This window comes from Macaca mulatta, chromosome 19, assembly GCF_049350105.2.
Source record: "Macaca mulatta isolate MMU2019108-1 chromosome 19, T2T-MMU8v2.0, whole genome shotgun sequence".
Classification (NCBI taxonomy): Eukaryota; Metazoa; Chordata; class Mammalia; order Primates; family Cercopithecidae; genus Macaca; species Macaca mulatta.
In genome coordinates this window covers 19,035,740-19,058,732 of record NC_133424.1, presented here as the reverse complement: position 1 = coordinate 19,058,732, position 22,993 = coordinate 19,035,740, and the positions used below count along the sequence as shown (strand labels likewise).

General features: G+C 54.6%; 1 protein-coding gene and 1 long non-coding RNA gene across 7 annotated transcripts in view; one reads left to right on the top strand and one right to left on the bottom strand.

The window, feature by feature from the left end:
- Window positions 1–22,993, top strand: part of ELL (elongation factor for RNA polymerase II) — an 86,449-nt gene that overhangs the window by 16,577 nt on the left and 46,879 nt on the right. The gene's annotated exons all lie outside the window — the stretch shown is intronic.
- Window positions 20,430–22,859, bottom strand: LOC144336874 (uncharacterized). The gene is made up of 2 exons (XR_013409282.1): window positions 21,376–22,859; window positions 20,430–20,531 (listed from the first exon to the last, which is right to left on the bottom strand). It is a non-coding gene; the product is annotated as an uncharacterized LOC144336874 (long non-coding RNA).

Here is a 22,993-nt window from a genome sequence, read left to right as displayed (position 1 = left end):
ATAGCCCATGGGGTGTGTTGGTGGGGGGAGACACAGCTCATGTGCCAGTGTCACTCTCGAGTCTTGGCAGGGATGCAGCTGGGAGAGTTCTGTTTATTTAAAGTTGAGCCTCAACTTTTCTGCTGTGACTTATTAATCCATTGATCCACCCTGTGGGCGGTGCCAGGCTCTCCTGAGGCCTTACAGGTGGGCCTGACCTCTGCTGACCAATGACAGAGAGCATCACTGCTCTGATGACCGGACCCAGACTGCAGGTTCTGGAGCCCGTAGCTACTTCCCCTTCCTCCCAGGCAGAGATGAACGTGACAGGGATCAGACGTACATGGCAATTTCAGATGGGAGTTGAAGAATGCTGAGCTCTGTAGAAAATATAGGGGAAATTTAGCAAAGCAAGTCACGCGTCATGGATTTCAATCAGGATGTGCCTTGAGATGTGGGTAATCCTGAAAGTCACAGATTACGTTGAAAAAACAGAGCAGGAGTGGCCTCTGTGTGTGAGCACACCCTTGGGTAGATGGCTGACAGATGCCCTTTGCCCACCTCACCACCTCCTCAGCCTCACCCCTCCAGCCTTTCTGTGCTGTCCCTGGCCTGTTGGCACAAGTGGCCGAGGAGGCCAAAATGAAATGATGCATGCTTGGCAGGGGTGCCAGCACAGGTGACCCCTGCACCCACTGTGACGGCCAGCAGATCCTCTGCATGCTGTAGCCACCAGGTGAGGCCTCTCTGGATGCCGAGGAGTCGGTGCTTCAGTGAGCCCCTCGGATCAGGCGGGGGGATGTGGGTGAGCAGGGTGTCCACATGGATACGGGTGGGGTCAGACCTAGCGTCTGGCCAGAGTGTGTGTCCTTAACCTTGGCGGGGCAGCAGCCAGGCCCCCAGGTGTGACTCCAGTTAGCCAGGTGCATTCTGAACAGGAGTGAAGAGTGACATTCCCGTGGACCCTCATCCAGCCTGCAGCTGGGAAGGCTCCCTGAGAAGAGAAACTCGGCAGGACCCAAGGAAGGGTGGTGTTATTGAGCCCTGGGTGGGTGCTTTGGAAAAGCCCACTCTCCACTCCTGCTGGTGCCAGGCAGCCAGAGTGACAGGTTCCCGTCCCTTCCCACCACTGCTCAGACATCTCCTCACAGCCCCTGAGTTCTCAGCAGCCGTGACTCTGCGTGTCCCCTGAGCTCTGGGTGTCTGGGGCCACATCAGCTCACTTGGTGAACTGTTACTAGATGAACATGTGGTGGGGCCGGGTGAGGAGGGACGTGTGTCCTGCAACAGCCTGTTCTGTCTGTTCTGTCACCTCCAAGAGCCCACGTCCTGCCTGAGATTCCCGGTATGGGCAGCTCAGCTCCTCAGAGCCTAGCCAGACGTGCCCCTGCCTTGCTGGGGCTCCCTCACTCGCATGGGTCTGCTTCACTCCCTTGCTGTTCTCCAGCTTTGCCAGATGCTTTTTCCAAAAATAAGACAGAAAAACTCTGTCACCTCCTTTTTATCCCACTTATCACCCCAGGGTGGGGGTGCTTCCTCCCAGATGCCATAAAGACACCCATGGCCCTGACTGCTGGGCGGGCGGCACCACGGGATACTCTCCAGACCATATATTCTCACAGGGATGTCCCTGCACTAGGTGCCAGCCTGGCACAGTGCGGGTTCCCTTTTCTTTTTAAGTCAGGTTCCTGTTTCACCACATTAAACCAGCTGTAAAGTGCCTCTTTATAAAATAAGCGGGTAATAGGGAGCCACTCTGGCAGTGACCAGGGAGCTCTACAGGGCAGTGCCGCCCAGCCCTGTGCCTATGTGTGGTGGGTGTGCAGCCACTGGAAGTGCCGAGCTGCCTGCCTGGAGCGTTGGCCTGCCCTGTTAGTAACCGAAGCTCTGCTGGGCATTGGCACACCCAGCCAGGTGGCCCCATGGTTTCCCCAGACAGGGGCTTTTGGATTCTGCATTGATGGCCCAAAACTTCTTCCCTAAGTTGTCTCAGAAGCAAAAACAGGAAGGTCATTGGGTTTCTTTGCAGAACACTAACCCATGCTGCCACCCCGTGTTCCCACTCCTCCTCCTGGCATCTGCAGCATGACAAGTGGCAGGTGTCTGGTGTCCGTTGTCGTTGGGCCCTCTCTCTTGTTTAAACACTGTCTCTTCCTCCTTGGTTTCTTCAGTTGTCTTCCCTCAGAGATGGGATTTTGGGAAGCCCTGTGTGCGGATTACTGGGACTTTTGTGGTTGGGGACATTTGACCTTTTAGTTGTAAATGTCTGCTCCTAATGCAGCTGGTTGCAGGATTTCCCTGGCGGTGGGGGTGCCTGTTGGCAGAATTGACTAAGGTGAGCTCACTGCTGGGTTCTGGCACAGTCAGCACAGGCCTGGCCCTCACCTGGGACACCTCCCTCCCTTCCTGGTCTACTCCTGGCCTGCCCACAACTCAGAAGATGTAGGTGGTGCTCTCCGCGGAGGATGGCTCCAGGGGGCCTTTCTGTATCCACAGCTGTTCCCACAGCCCACCCTAGGGTGGTCATGTCTCTCTCTTGCTGTCCTGGAATCCTTCATTCACCTCTGGGTGCTGGACTGGGGGTGTGCATCCTCAATGGGCTATCCGGCTGTGGTGTTGGGAGCCTCCTGGGTGTTCTGGCCCCGTGGAGCTGTGGGGCACCGGGCAGCTGAGTGTGGAGCATCAGAGCATCTCCCACTTGCTGTAAGCTCCTTGTCCCCATGCCAGGTGCTGCTCATGCCTCTGTGAGATGCACTCTAGCAACCTCTGGGGACTCTGTGGGGGTGACTCCTGGTTCCTGATCGTGTGTCTCCTGAGCCCAAACCACCCTCATGAGGCTCCAGGACCTGCCCGCCAGGCTCCAGTGTTTCCTCCCCTTCCTCTTGACTCTGCTCAGGGCCTTTCTTTGGAAAGGGCTGCCCTGATCACTGGTGCCCATGCTGCCTCCCCTCCTTCCTGTCCACCCTCAGACATGTAGCTGGAGGCCGAGGATGTGGGGGAGATGCTCCCCAAGGATGGACCATCTGTGGGAGAGTCCGAATTTGCCTGGATCAGTGGTTTCAACTTTCTTTTGCTTTTATGTTATGCTACCACCTCTTGGGCCCCAGCCAGGTGTGTCCGATGGACCAGTAGGAAGTGCCTGGGGTTGGGCAGATCCTGTCCCAGTGAATTCTGGCTGTCCTTGTGTGCTCCCCTGAGTAGCCGGCCCCTGGCTTGGCCTCCGTCTCATCTGCCCGGCTCTGAGCTGGCTGTGCCATGAACGAGTGTCTTGCTCCCTCCTCCCGGTGGCCTCTCACTCCAAGGCCCCGGCTGGCCTGGAAGGGTGTGTGGCAGGTTGGAGGGTCCGCCTCATTGTCAGAGGCTTGGGCCCCTCTTCGCTGACAAGGGGCCCATCCCAGGCCCTTTCCCACATCCTCTTGCTCAGCAGGATTTTTGATTCCTCTTAATTTGATTCCTCTTAATTTTTGATTCCTCTTAATTTGGTGCTGGGCACACATGGTATCTCGCTGTCATCTGGGTCTGCCTGGTGGCTTCTCGTGTGTTTTGCCCACTTGTGTTACTCTCTGTGGTCCATGCTGTGCTCACCACTGTTTCCCATTGAGTGGTTTGGCGCGGAGTGGGGTTTGCTGTGGCACAGGTTGTCTGCATGGCCCCTGGAGGTGTGCCGCTTGCTGCCCGCTGATGCAGATGGCGAGAACAGTGTCATGGCCTGCTCGTTCTTCTCCCAGGTGTGCGCCCACATGCTTGGGATGGGACAGCATTGCCTCTCCCGCTGTGAGTTTTGGCCCAAGTTCAGTGGTTGGAGGTTGGCCTGCCTTCCCTGCAGGTTCTGCTCTGTGGAGTCACAGAGTCAACTCTGTGGAGTTGAATTTGGCGAGCAGTTGCCATGTGTTCACTTTCCTGAGTGTGATCTGTGTGCACATTGGCTGGTATGTTTTGAAGCACCCAAACCATCTTAGGCCGTTTTTGAGAGTCTTGGGTATGCTTCAGTGTACCTCAGTGATGTATTAAAAAGTTAAAGCAGTGTTTTTCAGTTGAAAAATAGTAAGCTTTGTAAGGCCCCTGACAGTTCCCAAAGCTGTTTTACACACATGGTGTGTTTCAGCCCGAGACCACCATCTGCCATGCTGCCCCAGGCATGGCACAGGGAGGGCTCCCTAAGAGGTCGCAGGGCACCAGAGTTGTGCCGACCTCCCCAGGGGACCAGTTGACCCCTCCATCGGCGCCAACACACAGCTGCTTCCTTGAAGGAAGTTCTCAGTTCCCGTCTCTCCTTTTGTGAGAATGGACTCTCTGGGAACGAAGCTGCGCCAGGTCCTGCCTGGAGAAAACTGGATTCTGTGTGCAAGATTTCAAATGTCGCAAGCAGCCTGTTGATGGAGCAGCTGTGAAAGTGGCGGGAGAGGTGGACCTCTTGAAGAGCGCTTGGTGCAGCCTAGTGGGGTTCATTTACAAACCCACGATATGCTCAGGAAGCCTCATAGTCACACCTGTCTCAGGAGTGAGGAAGGCGGGAACAGGAACATGGCTGGTGGTCTCACTTTTTTTTTTTTTTTTTTTTGAGACGGAGTCTTGCTCTGTCGCCCAGGCTGGAGTGCAATGGCACGATCTCAGTTCACTGCAACCCTCCTGGGTTCAAGCAATTCTCTTGCCTCAGCCTCCCGAGTAGCTGGGGTTACAGGCACCCGCCACCATGCCCAGGTAATTTTTATATTTTTAGTAGAGATGGGATTTTGCCAGGCTGGTCTCTAACTCCTGGCCTCAAGTGATCTGCCTGCCTTGGCTTCCCAAGGTGTTGGGATTATAGGTGTGAGCCACCATGCCTGGCCTCATGCTTTGCTTAAGCACTTAATGGGTTTGCTCTCACTTTGCTGAATATTATTTGGGGTCATTGATGCAGTTTTTTTTTTTTTTTTTTTTTGAGACGGAATCTTGCTCTGTCGCCCAGGCTGGAGTAGTGCAGTGGCCGGATCTCAGCTCACTGCAAGCTCCGCCTCCCGGGTTCACGCCATTCTCCTGCCTCAGCCTCCCGAGCAGCTGGGACTACAGGCGCCCGCCACCTCGCCCGGCTAGTTTTTTTGTATTTTTTAGTAGAGACGGGGTTTCACTGGGTTAGCCAGGATGGTCTCGATCTTCTGACCTCGTGATCCGCCCGTCTCGGCCTCCCAAAGTGCTGGGATTACAGGCTTGAGCCACCGCGCCCGGCCATTGATGCAGTTTTGAGAAAGATCACTGAGCATGTTCTGTGGTCAGATGGCTCCCTCGGCCCTGCTCTTCCTCCACTCTGGGGCCTGTCCCATCAGCCATCCCTGGTGGGTTCTCCTAGAGGGCCCAGAGCCCCCCAGTGTCCTTTCTCCCAGCCCTTGTCCCCTGTGCCCCGTCTGTTCCTCTGGCTCGGGAGCAGATGCCGTGAGGTGGTGTGACTGTGGCTACTCATACCCTGACTATGGCTCCTGAAAGGGAGGATGGGGTTATTCCTATTTTACAGATGAGGAAACTGATGAGGTCAGGTGTCAGGTCCATCACTCACAGCCACACGGTGGGCTGAGGGACCATTTCCCCAACCCTGGGAAGTCTGCAGGGGCCCCGAGGCCTTGCCCCCTTGCTCATGGCAGGACTTGTATTTGTGTTGTGTTGTTTTGTTTTAAAGAACGCTGCTTTATTTCCAGCATTTAGAAGCTTACAGGCAGATACTGGAGGTCACAGGTATGGTAGAGTCCAGTTTGTGCTGTTAATACATTGTTTCAGCAGCCTTGCAAGTTAGAAAATCAGCCCTGTGTGACAAAGCCTGGAGAGGTTAAGTGTCTTCCTGAGGTCACACAGCTTTTAAATGGCAGATCATGAGTTGGAAGTGAATCTTCTGATCTCAGTTCTTGGGCCCCAAGACAGAAGTTTTGCTTTCAATTCCCAGCAGCCGCTGGTGGCCCTTGTGTCATTCCTCTTGAGCCCTCCCATCCGTGCTGGGATGGGTGAAGTGTGCTGCTGGGTTCTGCAGGTAGGAGAGGCCATGACACTGCCTCAAGAGCTGCCTCAGCTTTAAGGCCAGCCTTCCTTCCTGGCATCCTGGGCTTGAGTATGAGTGGCCTAGGGTGGCATGCAGGAGGGAGCCAGCCTTTAATTTTGTCCCTAGTGCATATGTTTGTGCGGGTTTTGTTGTTGTTGTTTGGAGGAGTCTCGCTCTGTTGCCCAGGCTGGAGTGCAGTGGCATGATCTCAACTCACTGCAACCTCTGCCTCCCAGGTTCAAACGATTCTCCTGCCTCAGCCTCCTGAGTAACTGGGACTACAGGCGTGTGCCACCACGCCTGGCTAATTTTTGTATTTTTAATAGAGACAGGGTTTCACTATGTTGTCCAGGCTGGTCTCGAACTGCTGAGGTCAAGCGATCCGCGCGCCTCGGCCTCCCAAGTGCTGGGATTACAGGCGTGAGCCACCACACCCAGCTGTCTGTGTTCTTCTTAACCCAGCCTGTCTACCCATCCGGGGGCAGCAATATCCTGAGAGGCCGGCCCAGCTGCTGGTCATTGGGGAGGGTCTCACAGGGTCCCTGAAGCTAAACTAGACCTTCTGTCCTGGTCGTGACACTGCCAATTCTATTTTCCCAGAATTGTAGAAATCCAGGAGTTTGGATGGTACTGTGCAGTCTCACACCGTTGAGTTCAGCTGCCTGGCATCAGAAAGACAGTTTTGTTTTCCCTTCCTAACTCAATAGACCTCTGGATTGTCTTCTAGCGGAGGCGGCTGCCCTAGGGTCCCGTCATGTCCTGCTACTATGAAGCCCTTCTCAAAATCTAATTTCAGGCCAGAAAGAAATAGTTTTAGTGATCCAGGTTGGCTCTGGCCAATACTGAGCAAAGTTGAGTGGAAGGTAGAGTTCCTATATAATTCTCCCCGCCTCCCCGCACCCGCAGCCTCCCCCATTCTCAGTGCCCCATCCACCCCACAGAGTGGCACATTTGTTTCCAATGGATGAATTTTTTTTTTTTTTTGAGACCAAGTTGTGCTATTGTTGCCCAGGCTGGAGTGCAATGGTGCCCTCTCGTCTCACCCAACCTCCGCCTCCTGGGTTCAAGCGATTCTCCTGCCTCAGCCTCCCAAGTGGCTGGGATTACAGGCATGAGCCACCATATCCGGCTAATTTTGTATTTTTAGTAGAGACAGGGTTTCTCCATGTTGGTCAGGCTGGTCTTGAATTCCCGACCTCAGGTGATCGGCCTGTCTCGGCCTCCCAAAGGGCTGGGATTATAGGCATGAGCCACCGCGCCTGGCTGACATATATATATATATTTTTTTTGAGACAAGAGCTCACTCTGTTGCCTAGGCCAGAGTGCAGTAGCATAATCATAGCTCACTGTAGCCTTGACCTCCTAGGCTTAGGTGATCCTCCCATCCCAGCCTCCCATGTAGCTGGGACCACAGGTGTGTGCTACCATGCCCAGCTAATTTTTAATTTTTTTTTTTTTTTTCAGACAGTCTTGCTGTGTTGCTCACGCTGATCTGAAACTCTGGGCTCAAGTGATCCTCCCGCCCAGGCCTCCTAGAGTGCTGGGACTACAGGTGTGAGCCACTGTGCCCAGCCTGACATCTTTATCATCTGGAGCCCTGAGTTTCCATCAGGACACACTCTTTGTGCTGTACATTCTATGGGTTTAGACAAATACATAATGACATGTCCACCATGGTAGTGCCACACAGTCATGTCACTGCCCCAAAAATCCTCCCAACTCTACCTACTCATCCCTTCTTCCCCTCTGCCCGCTGACATTCACTGATGCTCTCACTGTCCCCATAATTTTATTTTTTTCCAGCGTGTTCTGTAGTTGGAACTATGCAGTATGCAGCCTTTCTAGACTGGCTGCTGTAGTCATAGGCTTTTAAGTCCCCTTTATGTCTTTGCATGGTTTCCTAGCTCATTTCTTTTTATATCCTGTTGTCTGGATGTGACATGGTTTATTTATCCATTCATCTAATGAAGGACATCTTGTTTGCTTCTGAGTTTAGGCAATGACAAATAAAGCTGCTGTAATTCGTATTTTTCATGTGCAGGTTTTTGTGTGGATGCACGTTTCCAGTGCTTCTGGGCAAATACTAAGATGTGCAATTGTTGCATTGGATGGTAAGAGTGTGTTAGTTTAGTTTTTCAGGAGTCTGTTGAGGCTGCACCATTTTGCATGCCCACCGGCAATGAATGAGGTTCCTGTTGTCCTGTGTCCTCGCTAGCACTTGGTGCTGTCTGTTCTGGGTTTTGGGCATTCTAACAGGCATGTGGTGGTATCTCATTGTCATTTCAGACTAGACTTTTCCTTCTGGATTTTTTATATTATTGAAGTGATGTCTGCCCGCAGTGGAAAACTTAGTATCGTAGGCCACAACCACAGGTTCCTGTGCTGCCCGCCTGGCCTTGGCAAGGACCTCCCTCCCCAAGTCCCCACCACCTGAGTGGACAGCAGCAGCCTGGATCTGGCCTCACCTGCTGGCAGGGGACACTGGAGAAGGGCCTGTTCCTGGGCTTGTGCCAAACCCCAACCCTACTCCACACCTCCGACTCATGATCTCTGTAGCTCCTGCCAAACTATGTTTCTAATAATGTCAAAAAAATAAGTTGTTACCTGCACTTGACCTGGTTTTATTTATTCTCGAGCCCAGGAAGACAGGCTCTGTTACCACAGGAAGTAGAGGAAGCGCTCTGGGTGCAGTGTGAGGCTGAGTCTGGTCAAGTCTCTGTCTCCTGAGTCATCCCTCGGGGAGACTTTGAGCTCTTTCCTCACCCAGTGTTGCTGCACAGCAGCCCTCAAGCTCTTCCTGCATGCAGGGGAGTTTTCTGGATGAGGCAGTGGCCTGGCCACCTTGCGGGGCTCACGGGTGGTTCTCTTCACACCCACACCCATACACTCAGGCATGACCATCACAGCTCCGGTATCAAGTTCTGATGTTTGGCCCAGTAGTACTAAAAGGTGCTTGTGTGGGGCGCAGCCATGGCCCCTCCTGAGTCTCAGTTTCCCCATCCATAAGGAGGGAGTAACCCCATCTGTCCTGAAGGTTGTGGGGACCAAGTGGAGTGTTGGTAGCACTGTGCCTGCATCTGTACTCCCTCTGCAGTCCCCATATAAACCTCTCACATCACCTCCAAATGCCCACTGTGTGGAGCAGGTAGGGTAGGGGCTCACGGAGGACAGGCCCTTTCAGGCCCGTGTGGCAGGAGCCTGCTCCTCAGTCCTCTACCCTAAGCCTCATAGTCCAAGGTAAGATGAGAAGAGGCGGCCGGGCGCGGTGGCTCAAGCCTGTAATCCCAGCACTTTGGGAGGCCGAGACGGGCGGATCACGAGGTCAGGAGATCGAAACCATCCTGGCTAACACGGTGAAACCCCATCTCTATTAAGAAATACAAAAAACTAGCCGGGCGAGGTGGCGGGCGCCTGTAGTCCCAGCTACTCGGGAGGCTGAGGCCGGAGAATGGCGTGAACCCGGGAGGCGGAGCTTGCAGTGAGCTGAGATCCGGCCACCGCACTCCAGCCTGGGCGACAGAGCGAGACTCCGTCTCAAAAAAAAAAAAAAAAAAAAAAAAGATGAGAAGAGGCTTCAGTGGGCCTACCCTGGCTGGTGCTGTCCACATCCAGATGTCCCCCACAGCCCAGGTCTTGGTCAGTATTGGGAAGCTGAGGTGCGTGGGACGTGCCCGCCTCCCCATCCCCCCCACTGCAGTGCATACTGCCCTGAGTGGCCACTTATGGGGAGGCGGGAGGACTGACTTCTGCTCACTCAGCCGGGGCTTGTGGCTCCTCCTTTTCTCCTTAGTGGGGCAGCCACTGCTGCCTGTCACTCTGCCCACCAGCCCTATCTCCGCAGCCTCCCGGCCCTCCTTCAGCTACAGCGGGAGCTGGGTACCCTTATGCAGGGCGCTGCTTCCAAGAAGCCTCTAGTGCTCTCCTGACATCTGAAGCAAGGAAGTTGCAAGCTGTACTACCCAGGGCAGCCAGGCGGGTGCTGCGCCCTCTCTGATGGGGATGTGAGTGAGTGAGGGAATGGTGGGGCCCACCAACTCCCGCTGGGGCTTTTTGCTGCTGTTGCCAGTTCCCCTCTACATCCCAGCAGCCCACGGTGCTGGTGATGTGCACATGGGTGGGGCCAGGCCCTCCCCCACATGCTCCCGAGCCTTGTCATGCCAGACACTGATGCTCCCCTCTCCTCCACAGACCACCCCACAAGGCCTGCAGTCTCCTGGGGTCAGCTCACCCGCTGCACTTCTGCTCTCGGCTCAGTGGTCCCCAACCCTTGGCAGTTAGAACAGCCCTGCAAGGGGTCCCCTGTGTCACTCTAGTTTTTGTCTACTCCAAAATTTGTGCCCAGGGGCTATGAATGGGCAGGGCCACATCTGTCTCATTAGCCGGTGAGTTCCCAGGGCCTAACACGTTATAGCCCACACCTTGATTGAGTTAGTGCCAGCCTTCTGCTCCGGACCTCTGCCTTGCTATCTTTTTCAACTCTCAAATCCTGGGCACATGGTGCTTCTGAGATCACACTTGCCTAGAGGTACAGGGTAGAGCTGTCCAGATGCCACCTGGATAGGGAAGTGGAGGAAGGTGAGGCTCCAGCTCAGGTATGGGTGGGGCCTCCCAAGCTCTGAAGGGAAAGACAGGAAGATGCCTCACCTGGTCAGAGCCCAGAAGGCTGGAGAGTGGGGGCTGTCATCAGCACAGGTGGGAGGGGGAGTGGGGGCAGAGAGTGGAAATCAGAAATTAACTTCTGGCCTGGTGCAGTGGCTCATATGCCTGCAGTCCCAGCACTTTGGGACGCCAAGGTGGGTGGATCACTTGAGGTCAGGAGATCGAGACCAGCCTGACCAACATGGTGAAACCCTGTCTCTACTAAAAGTACAAAAATTAGTCAGGTGTGGTGGCGGACACCTGTAATCCCAGCTACTTGGGAGGCTGAGGCAGGAGAATTGCTTGAACCCGGGAGGCGGAGCCTGCAGTGAGTTGAGATCATGCCACTGCACTCTCATCTGGGTGACAGAGCAAGACTCCCTCTCAAAAAAAAAAAACCAAAAGAAACTAACTTCCTTCCCTTCCTTCCTACATAGGCTGGGAGCTGATGCTGTCCTGGCTGACACCGTCTATATCCAAATCTCTCCTTTTTCTCTGTGTGACCTTCCCCTCCCCTCCCCTCCCCTCCCCTCCCCTCCCCTCCCCTCTTTTAAAAATTTTTTTCAAGGCAGAGTCTTGCTCTGTTGCCCAGGCTGGAGTGCAGTGAGTGACTTGATCACAGCTCGCTATAACCTTGAACTCCTGGGCTCAAGCGATCCTCCTGCCTCAGTCTCCAAATAGAAACTTTTTTTTTGTGGCCGTTCACTCTGGGCAGTGGAGAGGAGGGGTGAGGTTGGAGTAAGGGAGAAAGACCTGGAGATATCTTGGGGTCCTTTGGTCTGTGTGAACCTACCTGTCCTTGGATGGATTTCTGGTACTGATTATTGTTTCTGTCTACCTGCTCGGGACAAGAGGCCGTGAACTCACTTTACTGTGCCCTCGTAGGTTAGATCACCTTTCAAGTGTCTTCAGGATTGTCCCCGCTAGGGAGCATCTGTGTATGGGGACAAGAGAGCAAAGAGCTATGAGGAGTGGTCAGTGACTCACCTAGCAGGCCTTTCCCAGGCCATGAGAAAGGGATGGGGTGGCTGATGGGCCTGCAGGCCACTTTCTTCCCTAGGCCCCGTTAGGGAGCTGGGCACTTCTGGGGCATGGCCTGAGGTGGGGCTGACTGAGCCTTGGGAGTCCAGGTGGAGGCAGCTAGACCAACACCTCCCCTCCAGGTGTCTGTGGAGTGTGGGGCCGTCTGGCTGCCGTCGCTCTGCGTGCCCTGCCTGTCGGGTTGCCAGCGTGGGTCAGAGGTTGAGAGTACACTGTGGTCGTGTCATTCTCTCCTCCCAAGTATGGCAGCTCACTCCCAGTTCAGGGTCTCTGTTTTCCACCCAAGTTGGAGCACCAGGCCCTGCATTTGGGGAGCCAGCCCTCCCTGCCCTGGCCAGCAGTGGCAGCGCAGCCCTGGCCTCAGAGGGGCCAGAGGCATTGTTATGCTGCCCAGGGCCCAAGGCAAGCCCCTGAGGGCCACAGCACAGAGCTCGTCTTTTCTGGAAGATGTGGGCAGAGCTTCCCCACTGGCCTGGTGGGCCACCCTGGTGGCAGCAGCCCTTCTTTTCACCAGGGTTTCTGAATTGCCCCATGGGATCCCCAGCCCTGTTCTTGTATTCTCTCAGACAAATCCCTGGACTTGTAGAAGTGGCTTGTCTCCGTGGGATAAACCCCATCTTTCCTTCTTGGTTGCCCTTGTGGTCTGGTCTCAGAGGGGGTGATGCAGGCAGCATGCTTTTCCCTCCGCTTGTCACTGTTGGCTTTAGAAGCCACCTGGGATTAGGAGCAGCAGGTGACAAGGTCATGGTTTTTATTTGGAGGATGGGAAACAGGTCTTGGGGAGGAATCATGAGAGGAGTGGGGGAATGAACTTGTCCTAGCCTTCCCTTGTGTCATCACAGCCTGGCCAATGGGACTTCACGGCCGCATTTTCCAGAAGAGAAAACTGAGGCTCAAAGAGGCTCACTCATCCACCTAAGGCCATGCAGCTTAGAGGGCAATGGAGCTGGGCCTACGCCTGGCTGCTGGACTCCAGCCCTGCTCTCTGACTTGAGCTACACTCTGCCAGCTTCAGCTTCTGTCACCTCCCCTCCTTGGTAGTTGAGGGGTCTGGGGATGCCTTTGGCAGAGAGGAGGAGAGGGCACGCTTGTGTGTCAGGAGAGTTATCAGTTGTTCAAAAGAAATATGTGACACAGTAACAGATTGACTCTTTTAACATGTTAATAATGAGATTGAGTGGCAAGTCTCACTGCCATAATTAGTGGTGAGCTGAAGTGGCATTTCCAGACAGCCATCACTGTATGCACTAACAGCACGTCAGAGGCACAGATAGTGCTGATACCACTGTAGCTTATTGCTTATGTTTCAAACGGAAGGAATTGCTACATTTTAGTTTATGGAAAACAGATGTGTTCCTTCATCCCACTCAAATTCAAGGACATCCCTAGGGTGAGCCGTGCAGGAATGGCTGTCCTTGCACATAGGGCCGTGGGGAGCTGTCCCGTGCAGGAGACCTCTGTAAGCAGCGTCGCCATGATGGATGAGGAAGCTTCCAGGTCTCCGAACCGGGCCTCCTCACAGAGGTGGGTAACCCCATGGTGTGGTCAGAACAGACCAGGTGGAGCCTGGATCTTCTCCCAGTGTCACAGTCTCAGTGGGGGCTTAGAGGAGGTTTGGGAAGAGCCAGGAGCCAGTACCAAGAGCCAGCCTGGGACAATCTGAACATGAAGATTTTAAGGGCAGTGTCATGCTCCAGGCCATTTGCAAAAGGCAGTCTGTGAGTCTGTGTTGGTCAGGGCTCTCAGAGCAGAATCTAAAGGGAGTGTGTGTGTATGTATATTTAGAGAGAAGAGAGCTAGGTAGGTAAATATAAAGTCATATTTATTTTATTTTTTTTTAGACTGGGTCTCACAGTTTCACCCAGGCTGCACTGCAGTCTCGACCTCCCAGGCTCAAGCAATCCTCCTGCCTCAGTCTCCTGCGTAGCTGAGACCACAGATGTGTGCCATCATACCCAGCTAATCTTTTGGTTTTTTTTTTTTGTAGAGACAGAGTCTCACTATGTTGCCCAGGCTGGTCTCCAACTCCTGGGCTCAAATGATCCTCCTGCTTTGGCTTCCCAAAGTGCTGGGATTATAGACGTGAGCCCCTGTGCCTGGCCCATCTTTATTTTAATGAATCGGCTTAAGCATTTATGGGGTTGGGGGGACAAGGCCAAAATCTGCAGGGCAGGACAGCAGGCTGGACACCCAGGTTGCAGTGGATGTTGCAGCTCAAGCCTAGAGTCCTTCCGCCAGAGGCCTCAGTCATCTTCTCTCTGGGCCTTTTAACTGATTGGACGAGGCCCACCCACACTTTGGAGGGTGATCTGCTTTACTCATAGTCTGCTGATTTAGGCCGGGCACAGTGGCTCACACCTGTAATCCCAGCGCTTTGTGGGGCTGAGGCAAAAGGATTGCTAGAGCCCACTGGGGTTCAAGACCAGCCTGGGCAACATAGTGAGACTCCATCTCCACTAAAAATTAAAAAAAAAAATTAGCCAGGTGTGGTGGTGAGTACCTGTAGTCCCAGCTACTTGGGAGGCTGAGGTGGGAGGATCGCTTGAGCCAAGGAGGTCGAGGCTGCAGCAAATTGTGATCACACCACTGCACTCCAGCCTGGGCAATAGAGCAAGACCCTGTCTCAAAGGAAAAAACAAAACAGTCTACTGATTTAAATGTTAATCTGATCTGAAGAATAGCTTCATGGCAACATCTAGACTGTTGTTTGGCCAAACAGCTGGGCAGTGTAGCCTAGCCACATTGACACGTGATGCTAGCCATCCTGTTGCTGGTGGTGAGCATGTGTGAGAATGACCAGGGAGAGAGAGGACTCCTTCCCAGGCCAGCGGAGACAGAAGCAGGGTTTTATGGCCACTGTAGCCAAGCTGCAGACGGCAGGCGCTGCACCTGGGGCTGCGGGTGTGCAGTGGGTACCTGCTGGGAGATGCGAGGGGAGGAGGGTGGCAGCACAGGGCAGCACTGCCTGGGCAGTCAGAGCTCATGGCTGATGAGGGTGGGATGCCTTCCGAGGGCCGTGGTCACTGTGTGGCCCTCGGCTGGGAACATAACATGCATTTGATCTCAGGAGATACCAGGCAGACCCAAAATCCAGCACACTCTGATGAAGAAAGTGAGGAGGGATCGGTGTTACCCAAAAACGTTGAATGTTGAAGAATGGCCAAGAAACTTGCAGGTTAGAGGCAGCCAATGAGGGCAGCTGAATGCTGCGCACCACTGCCCACAGTCTCCCGCTGTAGGGAAGATAATGTGAGGTCACCACCAAGTCAGGCAATGACCTGGGAGACGGACGGTGGCTTGAAGTGTCATATTGATAATAAATGTGAAGCTGGTGCCTGCCATGTCGGCCCAGAAGAGTATTTTTACTCTCAGGAAACACACTGCGTTTAGGGGCACAGTGTGGCAATGACTCCAGCCAGCCCTGAAATGGTTCAGGAAGCAAGTGTATTGCTGCACCTAAGTTTGTGGATAATAGGGGTGGGGGGGAGCAGATGGGAGAAATGTCACAGAATATGGCTGTTCTTTGTATTGTTCTTCCAGGTTTTCTGTAAGTTGAGATTGTTTTAGATTGCGTCCAGGAGAGAAGGCCACAGCAGGGCTCTCTGCTCTCAGACGCAGCCAGCGTGTAAGCATGGCTCTGTCTCACCTGGCCCGGCTGGCCCCACATGCTGGTGGCTGGAGGCGCGAGGAACCAGCAGGGGCCCCACAGCGTGGTCAGGGCTGGCCCTGAATCTCTGCTAAGTGCGTATCTAAGCCCTTGTTCTGTTGTCCTAGTGCTAGGCCATCAGCCCCAGGGGTTAGCAGAAACAGGAGGGACTGTCTCCTCCTGGAACTCCCTTTTAGATGGGAAAAGACCAACCTCGCATCCCAGCATCCCAATCGGTGAGATGCTCACAGCCAGGGGCTGGGGCCCCAGTGAGCCCTCACAGTTGGAAGGCTTCTCTGATGAGGCCTTGGGGGAGGTGTCAGCTGGCTGGATCCCAGGAGGATCTAGACCGCAGTAGGCAAAGGGGTCACACAGCACTGAGTGTGAGTACCATGGGGGCTGCAGAGCTAAGCCTGCTGGCCTTATCAGGCAGCTGGGCGGTGCAGGGCATGATCCAATGGATACTTGGGTAAGATTCCCCTGTGAGGAAGCTAGAGAAGGTGCCAGAGCTGGCCCTGAGAGGCTCAGGGCTTGAATGGAGCAGCAACCAAGAACCTGGGGCTCGTGAGGTCCCAGCGGGAGTGAGTGGTGGTTGGGGGAACCAGGGGCTAACATGAGGGGGATGGGAGCAGCCGGGGGTGGCCAGCCCGAGGTCTGCCTAGGCCTGCATGACTTTCTCTAAACCTGTCCGCAGTGGGGTGGTTATCTGACCTGGCTGAACTTCAGCATTCTCTTGAAACTTCTGGAATTGTGCTAGAGTGCTTGGGAGGACGCCCCCTCGCTCACACCTGCACTGTGTTCTGACCTAGATCCACAGCACGCTTGGCAGAGCTCCTGCTGCTTCCTGCTTTCTGGTGTGTGTCAGCTTCTAGGCAAATACCCAGTCCATGTCACTTTGAGCCAAAATCGGGTGCTTTTATTTGAAGGCAGGTGACAAAACGTTCTGTAAAAAGAGCAGCTGAGATTTCAGACTCCGGCTCCTTTGGGCTGTCAGGCAGGGCTCCTCCACACCCCCTGCAGGCGGGATGACGAAAGTGGGTCTGCACATGCAGGGACCTGCGCCTGCACCGCTTCAGTTCAGGACGCTGGTCAGCCGGTCCAGGACGCATGACCTGTGCCTGTGAAGAGTTGATCTGTCAGTGTGGAAGGAGAAAAGACACATCCTGACATAGCAGGGTGCCACTGCCTCGTCATTCTGGGAGAGTCCTGTGTTTCAGCTCAAGGTCTGTCACTTACTGAGCTGGGGGCCTTAAGCAAGGCACCTGGCTTCCCTGAGCCTCGGTCTCCTCCTTTGCTTAAAGTTGGCCCCCAAGATGCACTGCCCTGTCCATAGAAGGTCCCTGTGATCAGACTTTCCTTTGCTTAAAGTTGGCCCTCAAGATGCACAGCCTGGTCCATAGAAGGTCCCTGTGATCCGGCTTTTGAGGGTGTGTGGGTGCTGAGCACCTGGCAGAGCATGTTCTGTTCTAGCCCCCGCCCTGTGGATGCTGGGAGCATGCACCCCCTCCCTAGAGCCCTGGATCCTGAGCCCCAGCACCTCCTGGGTACGCTGAGGTTTGGGGACTTGCCCTGTGCCATCCCTGGCCAGCAGGTGCCCCGCTGGTCACAGGCTGCCTCTGCAGCTCCTATCCAGCTTGGCAGTGCCACACACTTCCTGCTGTGTGGTCTCCTTCAGGCTCTGTGGGAGCTGTGCCCTGGGTTCTGTGCTGCTGGTGGGGAGGAGTCCAGTTTGGTGACATTTCTTGTCAGGCTGTTTGCTCTGAAGTACAGGCATCTTTCTGGGAAGAAGTCAGTTGGCGGATCTTGGTGTATGCTTACCCACAACCTAACCCAATAACAGAGCCGATCCTTTTGTGAGATAAGACCTAGGTGGAGAGGCGGGCTGGGACCCACCTGTCTCGCTGCTCACCTGCCAGGTGCCTTTAGGCATGTTTGTCAGGATGGGCCCACCAGGTGAGGATGCCCACACCACACCACACTGCTGAGGTTATTACTGGGCAGGGACCACGGTGGACACTTGCCAGCCTGGTTGTGGCCAGAGTGAGGCAGAGCCGGCAGGCACAGGGCTCCTGTCAGGGTAGGTTAGAGTCTAGTGGCTGGGACCACGGCTGGATGGGCAGAGCAGGCCCTGCCAGCTGGGTTCTGAGCACAGCTCCTGAGTGTTCAGAGTCTGAAAGTACAGATTGTACTGGGAAGGCTCTACTTTGTTTTTCTGGGTAATAGAAGATCCTGTTGTTCCGAAGGTAAGCACCTGGGCCTGTTAGAAGCCACGTGTTCAACTTTCAGGAGGATGAGGATCTGAAGGGACTGATTCATTCTCTCCAGAGGAACAACTTGGCGATGTTGTTGATGAACCTGAGCATCAGGCAGCTGCAGCGGTCCTCGTCCCAGAGATGTTCCTTAGTGGAAAACGCAGGCAGTGCTTATCTGGCCTAGGGCCTCCCTGAGGGGCCAGTGCAGCCTGGCGGTGGCCACATCAGGTTCTGTCTCAAAAGTTAAAAGTGCGCTGGTTTCATGCAGCTGCCTCTCTGTCAGACCCAGCAAGGTGGAGGATTTTCCTTAGACAGCACATTCTGGGATCTGAGCGCATCCTAAGTGCTCAGGGTAGCTCATGGTCATGCTGAGGGCAGCTGTACCCCAAGCCCGGCTGCTCCTCAAGTGCAAAGAAGACTGAGGCCTGGCTGTCATGGCACCTCCTTGATGCCCACCTCAGGACACGTTTATTATGCTTGCTCTGTCCTCACTGGGCCTGCCCGTTTGAGGGGTGACCTTGCTCTCTGGGGTGGTTGGCTTGTCCAGATGTTCCAAGAAGCCTCTGGAGCCCTCGATGGGTTTTTATGGGGAATGCCAGCCCATATGGGCATTGGCTCAGAAGCAGTTACTCCTTTCTCAGGGGGTCTTCCGGTGGGTAGCGGGGTCTGAGCAGCAGGGTCTATACGCACCGGGCCTTCTTCGTGTTCCTGAGTGATTAGGATTTACCCACTGTGCAGTGGTGGAAGCATCAGAGGTGTCAGCATGGCCTGTAGCTGATGGTGGAGGCCAGCATCTTGGGAGGCTTTGGTGGACTGCAGAGGCGCATGTGGGTGAGGTGGCAGGCGGGACCCGATGCCCACCTTTGTGGCTAGCAAGGTCACATCCCTGGGGTCCTGATGTAGCAGTTCCCAGGTTGCAGGTTCAAACTGGGAAGGGGACCTAAGAGCACCCTTGCAGTGGGTCCTGGCTGGGGGCCACGGGTCATGCCTTGAAGGGTGCCAGATTCTCTCGGCAGCCTCTTTTATTTTTCTGTGATCTGTGCCTGTCTTCTGGGACAGGGGTTTGGGTGCTTTGCAGAGGGTGCTTTGCAGAGGGCACGGTGGGCAGACAGTGAGACAAGGCACTAAGAGCCGAGTCTGGTGCTGAGCTGTGAATCACCCAGGCGGCTGACGTGACACAGGGGCCCTGTGGAAGGGCGTGGTTTCTGCTACAGAGACGGTCCCTTCTCAGAACCGCCTGGGTCTCTAAGGGCCTCAGGGGTAGCCTTGGTGAGTGTGGCCGACCACCGGAGGAGGAAGGACGATCCTCCTGGGTCCTGAGTGTGTGCCTCGGGAGCTTGGCAAGCTACCATTTCCTTCTGACCTGGGTCTCATCCACGGTGGACACTCCCAGGACCGCACCCCCACTCTGGGTCACAGCGTACATCTTGGGTGGGTCTGTTGTACATAGACTGTTAGAAATGGGACTCAGCAGCCTCTCTTCCTGCACCTGTTGAGCCAATGCCTGACACTGACCGCCCTCGGGGCCCTTAGCTAAGCTTCACACAGAAGCCCCTCCCCAGATTCCTTCCCAGGTTGCAGGGCTCCCACCCGAGGGGTAGCCCCCTCTGCAGAGGAGGTAGCCTTGGGGTGTTTGTGCTGTGGGGCTTGTTGCTTCCTGCCACGGTCTCTCAGGGAGAAACAGTGGCTGAGGGGCTTCGTGGTGCATCCAGGAGAGCGCCTTACTGTTTTCATCCCCATAGCTTTCTTCCTTTTTTTTTTTTTTTTTTTTTGAGATGGAGTCTCGCTTTGTGGCCCAGGCTGGGGTGCAGTGGCGCGATCTTCGCTCACTGCAACCTCTGCCTCCTGGGTTCAAGCGATTCTCCTGCCTCAGCCTCCCAAGTAGCTGGGACTACAGGCGTGTGCTACCACGCCTGGCTAATTTTTTGTATTTTTAGTAGAGATGGGGTTTTACCATGTTAACCAGGATTGTCTCAATCTCCTGACCTCGTGATCCACCCGCCTCGGCTCTCAAAGTGCTGGGATTACAGGCATGAGCCACCGTGCCCGGCCCATCCCTGTAGCTTTCCCAATGACTGTGAATGTGGCATGAATTTGGGCAAGGGATACCCTCTGCCTCCTTCAACTACCAGGCCTCATGGGGCACCCTGGGCTGGGCCTGAATCTCGCCTCTAAGATGAGCCTTCCCTGGGTTGGGGGCCAGTACTGGTCTCCCTGGTCTCCCTGGCCCTGGGAGGAGATGGGCTCCCATAGTGGAGTGTTAGCTGTTTTCAGGGGAGCGGTGGAGGCAGCTGGAACGCTTCGGTACGCTGAGGCTCATCAGAAGGGGCGGGTCTGCTCTGTGGTGAGGCTGAGGACGGGCAGCCTTGGGAGCGTGGCAGAAAGGAGGCGCTCTAACAGCAGTTGAGCTTGGAAGGTGCAAAAGTGAGGTGGCCCTAGAGTCTGACAGGTCGAGGGCACACACATGGCCTTGTCTGCAGGGGAGTTGAGATGGAGGCCTGGAGGGGCCTCCTGGGGACAGGAGAGCCCATGGGCCGCGTCTGCTGGGCTCCAAATAGTCCCATGGAGGTGAATGGGGTGCGGGACCTCCTAGCTGCCTGAGCAGGAAGCACAGTGGCAGGACAGAGCTGCATTCTCAGGGACCCAACCCCCACAGAGGCCTGGCCCGGTCTCTGATGAGGGGATGGCCCATATCAGGCCCTAGATCGTTCTCATTCACCTCAGAAGTGTCAGGAACCCAGGGCTAGGAGAGGCCCATACTGTGCCCTGGAGGACCCCAGTGACCTAGGTCAGTCCCTTAGCTTCTTCCATTGTCAGATGTGATCAGATCATGGTCACTGTTGTCTGGGGGAAAGCAGTTGTTGTCTGGCACTGCAGACCATGGGCAGAGGGCAGGTTTGGTGAGAGGGCTGCTTCTTGGGGGCCTTCCGTTTGAAATTCCTAGGTCCAGGCCGGGCGCGGTGGCTCAAGCCTGTAATCCCAGCACTTTGGGAGGCCGAGACGGGCGGATCACGAGGTCAGGAGATCGAGACCATCCTGGCTAACACGGTGAAACCCTGTCTCTACTAAAAAATACAAAAAACTAGCCGGGCGAGGTGGCGGGCGCCTATAGTCCCAGCTACTCGGGAGGCTGAGGCAGGAGAATGGCCTAAACCTGGGAGACGGAGCTTGCAGTGAGCTGAGATCCGGCCACTGCACCTCAGCCTGGGCGACAGAGCAAGACTCTGTCTCAAAAAAAAAAAAAAAAAAATTCTTAGGTCCAGTACCTGTTGTTGGTGAGTTTTAGTGAATGATTAAAAAGAAAAACAAAACCCTTCCAAATGCTTGCACTTCTCTTGAGGAGCACAGGTGGAGGCAAAAGAGCATTGGTTGTGAAGCCTCTTGTGCTTCCTTGCCCGTTTTGTTTTGTTTTGTTTTAAGGACAGTATCTCTCTCTGTCACCCCTGCCAGAGTGCATTGGTGGAACTGTGGCTCACTGCAGCCTTGATCGCCTGGGCTTAGGTGATCCTTCTGTCTCAGCACCTGAGTAGCTGGGACTGCAGGTGCACATTACCGCACTAATTTTTAATACATTTTTTTTTTCTTGAGACTGAGTCTCACTCTTGCCCAGGCTGGAGTGCACTGGTGTGATCTTGGCTCACTGCAACCGCCCCCTCCCATGTTCAAGCGATTTTCTTGCCTCATCCTCCCGGGTAGCCGGAATTTCAGGCACCTGCCACCACGCCCAGCCAAACTTTGTATTTTTAGTAGAGACAGGGGTTTCACCATGTTGGCCAGGCTGGTCTCGAACTCCTGACTTCAAGTGATCCACCTACCTCGGCCTCCCAAAATGCTGGGATTACAGGTGTGAGCCACCACAGCGTCTGGCTGCCAAAGGGGATTCTGTGCCTGTCACACTGGCACTTGCAGGTTCGCTCTGTTTCAGACTCTATGGAGCGCACTAGAGGGGACGAGGGGCCTGACCCTGTGGTCCAGGTGCCCCTGGGGTGTGCAGCAGGTGCCCACATGCCCACATGCGACAGCCTCTTTTCCTGTTTGAAGAAAGGCAGATGCAAAAGGTGGAATAATAAGGGGGAAAGGCAAAGTTAAGGTGTTGGCAAGAGGGCTTGTGCCAGGCGTGGGTTGCATGGCTCTGAGATGCACTCTCTTGGCAGCAGGCCTGGGCTGTGCCTGGAGCATGACCCATGCAGGTGCAGGCAGGGTGGGCAGGGTAGGCAGGGTGCTTGTCCCTCCCTTGGAGGGAGACTTCTGTCTGTCTGATGAAGCGGGGCTCAGGGACATAGAAGCACTATAACTTGAAGAAATGTGTAGTAAACGTTTGTCATATCCTGCTACCCTGGGATCATGTGAGTTTGGATAAATTGTGAAATCCTCATGGGGACCCCAGGGCTCGGTTTTGAGGTTGGGATGAAGTCTGCTTTGACCTCGGGCAGCCCTGTCCTCTCTTAGTACCTTATTTTCCTCAGTTGTAACAACCAGAACCCGATCCCATGCAGTTTAGGATGGGAGTGGGTTAGTGATGGAGGCTGGCCATCTGTGGTACCACGAGTCCTCGCATGTGATTTGGCTGTGATTTCTATGGACAGGGAGTTCAAGCAGCTCCCCCACCCCCAGCCATGATGCAGGAATGGATCTGAGGGCCTTCCCATGACTACAGAGGCCGCTTTCTGCTCACCTGCTGAGTGCCTTCTGGAAGAAAACCCTGCACTGCAACTGCCAGGTGGGCGGTGGCATCCAGGGAATATCCAGGGAGCATCTGTGGTCGTGACCCAGAGCGCATGCAGATGAAGGAATCTGGGAGACCCTTCACGGGGGGCTGTGGCTGCCGCGGGTGTGTGCAGGAGTTACCCAGAGCTGCTAGTTTGGAAGGGGAGAGGGGAGTTGGTAAAGAATGGCAGTTTGGAGGATTTTCCTAAAATAGAGCTATTTATAAAAAGATGGCAGTGTGGATTATAAGCTCACACTTGTAATCCCAGCACTATGAGAAGTTGAGGTGAGAGGATCAGTTGAGCCCAGGAGTTTTGAGACCACCCTGGGCAACATAGGGAGACCCCCATCTCTACAAAAGAGTTAAAAAATATATATAGCTGGGCATGGTGGCACATGCCTGTAGTCCCAGCTACTTGGGGATAAGCTGGAGGATTGCTTGAGCCCAGGAGACTGTGACTGCAGTGAGCTGTGATAGTACCACTGCCCACTGCCTGGGCAACAGAGTGAGGCCCTGTCTCAAAACAACAGCAACAAAAAAGATGGGAGGAACTAAGACACAAAATCAAGACCGACCCATAAAAGAAAAAAATTGAAAAATTCTACTTCATCAAAATTAAGAACTTCTGTATTTTGAGAGATACTGTTAAGAGAATGGAAAGACAGGCAAGGTGCAGTGGCTCACGCCTGTAATCCCAGCACTTTGGGAGGCTGAAATCACTTGAG